Source organism: Haliotis rufescens, unplaced genomic scaffold, assembly GCF_023055435.1.
Source record: "Haliotis rufescens isolate VD_foot unplaced genomic scaffold, xgHalRufe1.0.p SCAF_9, whole genome shotgun sequence".
Lineage (NCBI taxonomy): Eukaryota > Metazoa > Mollusca > Gastropoda > Lepetellida > Haliotidae > Haliotis > Haliotis rufescens.
The window spans coordinates 40,342,087-40,351,547 of NW_025964383.1; positions in this window are offsets into that span (position 1 = coordinate 40,342,087).

Consider the following 9,461-nt stretch of genomic DNA (forward strand, 5'->3'; position numbering starts at 1 on the left):
GACCATGGGGACACACCTGCGGCACATTAGTGCGTAACCGTGCGTCGACGATTTGCGAGCAGACACCTCCACTGTCACAGGCCACACCGACGACCCATTTTGACATCACGTCTTTGCCGGGACCGTCTTCAGTGGGCAACACAGCACCAGCATTGGCGCCACCAGCTGAGTCCTCTTCTCAGACAAGAGCGGTTACAGCAGTTGGTCCGAGCATCATGGTGTGGGGTGGAATTGGTCTTGCACAGAGGGTCGGCCCTATGGTCTTCCAGAACATCGGTCCAGGGAGAGGCAATGGTGTCACAGCAGCTCGGTACATTGATCAAGTCTTGAAACCACACGCCATACCTCATTTGGCACGTCGCCGCAACCACGTGTTTCAGCATGATAACGCCCGTGTCCACACTGCAAAAGCAACAAGAGACTTCCCCAAGCAGAATGGCATCAGAACCATGCAGTGGCCTGCCATCAGTCCCGATTTAAATCCCATCGAGCACCTGTAGGGCGAGATTCAAAGACGACTGAATGACGTCCGACCAAGGCCGACAACAGCAGCTGAAATGCGTCAGGCGTTCCTCAGAGTGTGGGCTCAAGTGCCTATGGCCTTCATCAACGGCCTCATCCATTCCATGTATCGACGTTGCACGGCAGTCATCAATGCACATGGCGGACACACGAGATATTGACTTGTGATGCCATTTTGTCAGAGACTAGTGTTGTATTTCACATTAAGAACATTTGACACTTTAATTTCAACCTTAATGATCAGTTTTGCCAAGTATTATCTTTTTAATATATGTAAAAGTATGTTAACAGTGTTTGGACAAATAAGGTTTCTCATATATCTATCCATGGTGACGTTTCTTTTGCGGTTCAGTATATATGGTCTTTGTAAATACTAGTATATGTTATCCAATAACATATAATGATGTGATTGCTTATCTAACAGAAAACTATAAAATACTTCCGAGACTCAATGCTTGACAAATCAAATTGACAGGCTCGTTGACCTGGTCGATAGCATGTCATCGTATCCCAATTGCAAGGATCGGTGCTCATTTATTGATTATTTACAGACTGCCGCCATATAGATGGAATATTGCTGAGTGCGGAGTTAAACAACAAACAGACATGGGGCTATGCAAAGATTAAGAGCTTCGGTGGGGTACATTACGTTGATCTATATCATGCAAACATACACAATTTTAGGTTTGCTTATTATGAGCTAATAACTTCAATCAATATATCACATAACATTTCCTCGTAGCGTGTGTTCCTTTAGACGGATCAACACTACAGGTATAATTTTAGGTAACAGCTGACAGATTAGTGGACTGACATCCACATACTTTATTATTTTATTATTTCGAGCTGTCTGACTCTTGGGCAGATACCTAAATGACATGCCTCTTTAACATTTACTTGGCGTTAAAGTTACCTCCCGAATTTGACATTGATTTGACAAATATCGATCTTCTCAATCGGTATGTCACAGACATGCATGGTGACGTTAACCTTTCGTGGGTACACGAAGTAAGTGTGATGAAGTGATTTCTAAACATAGTCATATTAAATGCCAGCAATACGAGGAAAAAGAAAAATTCATTCGACTAACGAAATGATACATTAGAACGCTTAAACAACGATGCTACTCAGTCTCCTTGCCACTGAGTGCCTGTCAAAACGACAGTTTATCTGATAGAAACAGCCAACAGCATAACTGTCCGACAAGATCGTCGCGATATCTTGTACCGTGCATTACGTTACGTTTCTGCTTACGAGAGCATCTGACACAAAAATATGGCCATATATAGGTGAGGTGATATGTGGGTTTCATATAGAGTTCAAGAACATAGTATCGTGTGTGTGTGTGTGTGTGTGTGTGTGTGTGTGTGTGTGTCTGTGTCATGGGAGGAAATCCACTTCGGTTAAACCCACGAGCACGGGTATGGCGCTGACAAACATAGAAACACAATCGGGGCGAACCCACAATCATAGGTTTGTGGCGTGCCCAAGGGACGCAACTCTGCACAGCGAATCGCGGCGCCTTAGAAGACTTGGCCACCCGTGCCCCCGTTACGGTGAACCGTGGTTCAAACCTAGGATCCTACGTTTTTGGCACGCCCAAGTGATGCAAATATGAACGTGACGTTTATGTGAGTTTAGAATTGTAGAAATTAAAACAATATGAAGATGCATCGGTCAATATTGTACCTTCTACTTTATACGACTTTGTACACTAAAACACCAGCGTCATTGGAAGGCACTAAAACATATTGATAGCAATCATGCAGAAAGGGTGACATTTTGATTGTATCTTTTCAATTGTGTCAATCAATGGAACACGGATGGTTGCGTAGCATTTGCTCGTCATTAGCGGGGTTCAACGCAACTCACTCATTCACACTTCAATAAGTGGTCGGGTGCCTATTCATATTACCTGCTTAAATATTCATTGGTTACATCAAGTGCATATATCATTGTTCCAGGAACTGTTGTATCAAGTGAGAAAACAAGGACATTTTTTTAGGGTAGGGATATTCACCACAGGTTAAGGTTTCATAATTGAGCACCGGTTTTGTGTATGTTCTTATTTATGACCTTGTCGTCAACACTGCGCTTGTCAAACGTCCCTTATACTAATGCTATACCTATCATCCTTGCCCTACCGAAAGTAGTGGTCGACTGACGGTTACACAAAGGTGTCCAGTTAAACTAGGTATAAGATAGGACTGTTCGCGAGGCACACACAATGTCATGCTGTCGTGATCAATGTTGTTTGAAACGTACACCCGGCAGTTGTTCATAAATTATTTATTCTGACATTGTCCAGGGCGTTGCTTGACTGCCTTCGTTTATGTTTCCCAAACCATAATCTATCGTTACTTTACTTGGTCGTAAACATACGCACCTGGAAGACTTTAATTATGTATGCTGAATATACAACAAAAGTTTGTTTCACGTTTCCAAGTTGTATTTACAGACTTTCTTATTCTCTGAAGACAAGATGTCTGTTCATGCACTCGCCAATCTAGCATTGTCGCGAGACATCAGAACACACATAGGCAGATCTTTCCAGTGTGGTTGTAGAAAAATAATGTTCATAATTACATAATCAATGGAATATAATCAGTGATATATACCTGAGGATACTTATTTAGGAATAATAGCTCTGATCAGAAAATTGGGTTGGTGCTAACGACATGTAATGGATTTGAATAATAAATTTCCTCAATTGCATGTCATCCTGAAAAATATCTAGGATCTGATTAAAATGCAACTGAAACTTGCTATCAGCGTCTTGTGATGACCGTCTACCTGAGACATATATACTTAATACGACTTGATAACATGTAATTCTATGCTGTCATTTCAATGCTATGGGAAAAGCTTAACGTCTGTTATAATTGATAACTCTTCCTTCCTCATACCCTCAGGGTAATACTTCTGAATGAAACCGTATGTATTTTTGGTGAAAGTTCTACATCTGATTCTGCATGCTAGATCTTCACACATGGGTCATTTGGAGAAATTTAAAATACTATATGATCAGGATAGGCGTTTAGTGATAGCGTGCCCCTACAGCGTGGATCGTTGGTTATATTAACATTGATGTATCATTTAGGCTTTGTAATTATAATATCATTACAATGTCAGTTGACATTGATATTGTGTTCATTTAATACACCTTTAGTCCCCTTGTCCAACACAAACCTTAATATTTCTAATCTTATTACTAGCCCTCACTTCCATCTGCTCTCTGAGTTTCTACTATATGCCAACAATGAAAAGGAAGACTATACCCGCCATTAGACCTGGCGTTTGATGCTTTCTTTATCGCGGAATTAATTCATGCATTGCCTTCAGATACAGCCCATCTGCACAGTCTGCTAACCAACAAGACAGTACCTCCGAGATCTGTAGCAAATGATATCTAGACCAAGGACACACAGGACTACTGCCTCTTACCACCCACCTCAAACTGGAAACTAGATGCTATACTTGAAATCTGGATGGGAGAGGACTACAGTTATGAAAAAAACATTGTTCAATGAAGCCACATTTCCAATCCCTGCCATATATTGAGGAAATTTTGAAAGTGCCAAAGGATATGATTAATAGTTTCTGTTTACTTATAACAAAAAGTGGCAAAGGGGTGAGTCATTGTATCCAATCTTATAACATAAATATTTGCCTAGTTTGGAGAATATTATGGATAATCTGATACTGCAGCCATTTTCAGTCTATAGTTTGAGTGCATTTATTTCCAATAATATTAAAAACATTCCAATTACTTTCAGTATTGCGACAATTTATTTTTTGTTTACATCTGGAATATCCTGATAACTTTATTTAACTTGAATATGAGAAGAGTAGCATACAAATGTTTAATTCCTAGTTGATGGAATGTGTAGACATCTTTTCTCAAGATTTTGGTTTTTATCCATTTTTCGTAAATGAGACATAACAAGTTTTGTAACACCTTCATAATTCAAAATATTTGTATTAACTGAATATCTACAACTGAATTCTTCAAAGATCAGAAATCTACTTTCCTCATCTACTGAATCGTATATAGAAACTATATACTGTGTGGTGAACATGATCAGTATTTTATCGACTATAATATCATAATTAATCAGTAAAGAATATTGAGCTGAAGCTTTGTCTATAGACACGTTTTGTGTTTTATATTTCATAATAAATTTTACCCAGCTGAAAGTAAATTTTCCAGAATGCACTGATTGAATAATATTTATCTATATATTGTAAACGTTTCCTATCCAAAAGAAAATGCATGACCTGAGATAAACATGTAATATATGTGGTTGTCAGTGCTGATCTCTTTAGTCGAATAAACATGGGATACTTGGTACCAATGTGAGCGGGATTCAGCAAGATGTGATATACGGTGGGGGGTAAAGGAGATCAGGTGAAATGGAGGTTAACGTTGCTCTCAATATTATTGTACAACCAAGCGACATACATGCACGTGTGTGTCTTTGTGGCCCCTTGTAGTCGGGACATATGCTTGTTTTCACTGTAAGCCCTATGAAATACTATGTCGCAGTTTAACATGGATACCCCTCTCAGAACAAATACTGACTCCGAGACGGACAATCCATGTTCCCTATAACCGAGCACCAGGCAGGGTAACAACAACAACAACAACAACAACAACAATTTTAACGTATTTTGGAATGACGCGGCTGGGAATCGACCCACTAACCTTTCGCGTCAACAAAGAATCAGAATCAGTATCGATTAACTGCCTAATCAGATTCCGTTTGCGCTATCTAATTGCCATATCTGAGACTCATTATTATCACAGGTAAATATCACATTACTAGGAACGACCTAATTATATAGATACGTTTTTTCTCTTGAATAAATATAATACTTACAGCAACATATGTGACATGTTTATCTCAGGTAATGTCAATGAGTTTACTGAGTTTAGCAAAGGATCAAAATCCTTTCCATGTCCAATAGAAATCTCTGAATAAAGTAAAGACAATAGTATCACGATGGACTGTATCACGACCTTGTGTTTATGAATCACTATCCAATACCCTGTCACAAACACATGCAAATGCATGTCAACTGTCCACCTGAAAAAAATACGGAAACATATTTTACAAGTCAACTAGAGAATTTTTGTTACAAACCAGGACAAAAGAGGAATGGACATGTCTTCAGGTTTTAGAGTCACGTTAAAAGTTGATGGTTCGATAGTATCCTTAAAAATATCTTCTGAACGGTGGCGGTATGATCAAACTACTAATATTATTTCAATATAACATTGGGATATGATACTGTCATGTTGCCAGTGTGAAGCGACTTGACTCTCACCATTATTTAAAGGAACAATAGAAGGCTGTGCGATCAGCCAGTTTGATTTCGTGGTTGTTGCTATTCAACTTTGGTTGTTACAAATAGTTTTCTCCATTATCCGTAAACATCGACCAGTCTAAGCCTGCAGAGCCCCCGGGTGAGAAGGACCTCTAAGTTCAAACAATTTGAACTACATGTACGCCATGTGTAGTCATTAAAGTATTGAGTAGAAGACTTGGCGTCACCATTAAACAGTTTGTTAGTTAATATCAATTATGATGTTTGGCTTGTTCTTAAATATGTAATTATTAGTAGTCCTTGGGCATCAGAACTCCTGAACGGCTTTAAGTAACTCTTCGTTTTGAGGCAGTCGATAGAAGATGTTTGTGCGTGTACTCATCGGTGCAGCTGTCAGCGTTACAATACTGAGAAACGTACAGGGTGAGTATTTCACATTTAATTTGCTTGTGAATACGTTCTCTTTTTTAATTGTGATGATGTCATTAATATTCCCTGAAACCTAGGTACTTGGTTTCAAGCTCACTCGAACGAGGTTCATCACAATAAAACCATCAAATACTTGAGGGGTTAAAATTTCTTGTATCGTATTTATATAACTAAAACATTTTCTAATCAGGAACCTGTTTCTGGACCTCGTTTCACAACAGTACCCAGTTACAAATGTACTTGTTTTTATTTTGTTCTGTCATTTTATGAGTAGGACACAGTCAGGTAAGGTGTCTCAATTCAAAGTGAATAGCTGTGTCCCTCAGCCATCTTGTGAACTTGTAATTCAGGGCTGGTGTCTTGGTGAGTCGCAAAATGACGTTCACAGTAGGAGCGTATGCGTATTTTACTTTGTATTTTATTTTTGAATTTTATGTATATCATTTAGTTTTAATTCATTATATATTTATTTATTATTCAGTATTTATTTATATTTCAAGTATTTTAGTTATAAAATGGGCATTTTATAGCTAAGATCTATTATTTTCGTAATTGTACCCACTTTATCAGGTATTACGAATCTCAATAATGATTCCGGTAAATGCGATGTAGATCACAAACTTTTCAGTGACATAGAGTGTGGCGACTCTGAACTTACTGATAACTGACAATTGACCATACGTTGACCTTCCATATGTTCACACCGTATTTGTCAGATTTGCAAATGTCCTCCAGGTGGTAACCTTAAAACCTTTTGAAAGCTTTATTGTGGCCTTGAAGTTGTGACCTTGATCACACAACTTCTGAGCGAGAGTCGTATGATGCTCTTTGAAATGTTGGTAGAAAGAGCATACCCGATTGTAACTAAAAACATTTGGCAATGTTAACACCAATGAATTATTGCTCGACATGAAGGGAAAGCTGACTGTTAGAAAGTTCAAGTCATCTCTTTCAAAATGTCATGCTTCAATCCCAAGTACGAAGTTGTCCCACTTTCCTCGGTGCCTAAGGTTTGGTACCTCCCAATCTGTTGACTGACTTTGGGAGAGTATCCGTGTTTGCTGTCAGGGTGTCAGCCCTTCTGACAACTAGGGCAATCCAGAAGGCTGCAGTGTTGGGGAATCTTTACAGTCGACAAGGCCGCGCCTCCCATTCGCTGTCTTGGCTGCCTGTGGAGAGAGCAAGAGCCCTGAGCTGATGATAATTCTAACCAGCCTAACTGTGCCCGAATAACCCAAACCCTCTTGCTGCATTTATATATATATTTAATCTGTAAATAATAATCAAAAGAAATTCAGGGTAGAATCCTGTCAGACAATAGATCCGACCACTCTCGCTCTTCCCTCAACCCCTCAATTTACCAATTACAATAGGAGGGCTTTGTTTGATTAAGGTTCATCATGATAGAATTGTAGTGTGCACCTTTGAACATATTTATTTGTCTGATGTTCCTCTTGTGAAGCATGCCAAGAAGCATGTCAATGTTGATTTTGTTGATGGGTCTGTACTGCTTGCCAGTACAGAAAGGTGTGTCAACCAAGCGAATCTGTAATGACCGTTGACGTAAATATAAAATTCTCGAACTGACGAGCTCTTCCACCTTATTTCCTGCTTTCTTACTTTGTTTGTTTAATGCCGCGCTAAGCAATATTCCAGCTATGTGACGGCGGTCTGTAAATAATCGAGCCTGGACCAGACAATTTGGGTACGATGACATGCATCACCCAAGTCAGCAATCCTGACCACCCGATCCCTTTGGTCGCCTCTTACGACATGCATAGTCGCCATTTAGGGCAAGCATGGGTTACTGAAGACCTATTCTACCCCAGATATTCACGGGTCTCTTACTTTAAGTGGCAAAGGACCTTATAAACATAGCACACCACTAAAATTGGTAGTTTAGTATGTTAATAGATCACAGTATATTATCCTATCAGTGTGTCATTATCCATGATCCCACGAAGCATACGTAGGATTTATATTAGAAGTTTTTTTTATATTAATGTGCTTCAAGTTAATCACGTGACTCGAAACATTCCTTAAGTACATTGTTCTGTGTTCTGTCAGCTGGTTATGAGTTGAAGTTTTTTCTGTTGTAAAATTTGCCACCACTATTGTTAAGAGACTGCATCAACTGCAAGCCATGAAATAGTGTGCTTGTCGAGTTGGTTGCAGTAACTGACGTGAATCGGCGGCCTGGGGTGTGATTGGCATTGCCGTGGGACGAGCATGGCTGAGAAGGGCAACAGCGGTCGTTTTGTATGTCTGCAGTATGTTGCTAAATGTCCTACACTGAACGACATGCGGTTATGAAACATGTCACGGATTGAGAAGGGCAACAACGGTCGTTTTGTATGTCTGCAGTATGTTGCTAAATGCCCTACACTGAACAACATGTGGTTATGAAACATGTCACGGATTGAGAAGTGCAACAACGGTCGTTTTGTATTTCTGCAGTATGTTGCTTAATGCCCTACACTGAACAACATGTGGTTATGAAACATGTCACGGATTGAGAAGTGCAACAACGGTCGTTTTGAATGTCTGCAGTATGTTGCTTAATGCCCTACACTGAACAACATGTGGTTATGAAACATTTCACAGAGTGCTCATCCCTGTGTCCAGAGACAGACATAATTCCTGGGGCACCAACTTTGTGGCTGCTGTGGCACCCTGCACGGTCAAAGAGGTTTGAATATGTTTGGGGAAACACCGCTGTATGAGATATGATTGATATCATTTGCAATATTTCTCTCTAGGTAATAATATTCAAAGATTACTATTTCTAAAGACATTATTTCACCGATAATTGATGTGGATGCACTATCTTGCTTGGCAGTAATGAAAGGACGATGTGACCGAGGATACGTTAGATCACGGGGAAGGCAATTATGACGTAACTCAAAAAGTGTACGTTATCGCAGGATAAAGTATAGTCGGCGTCTGTGATCTTTTAGCGAAGCATCTTAGAATCTGTAAGTCATTGAGGTCCTGTCAGGCAACAGGTATCATCTTTGTCACGTCTACTCACAACGCTTTTATTAATTGGAATTCCTTTCTGGATGATAAAATATCATGTTAAAGAGGTAGGCATTATTATTGATCGAATGCCATATATCTAGATCGTTTGAATGGTCATGGTATCGATCTTTTAGTGTTAGTGCAGTCATGGTGTTATCAGC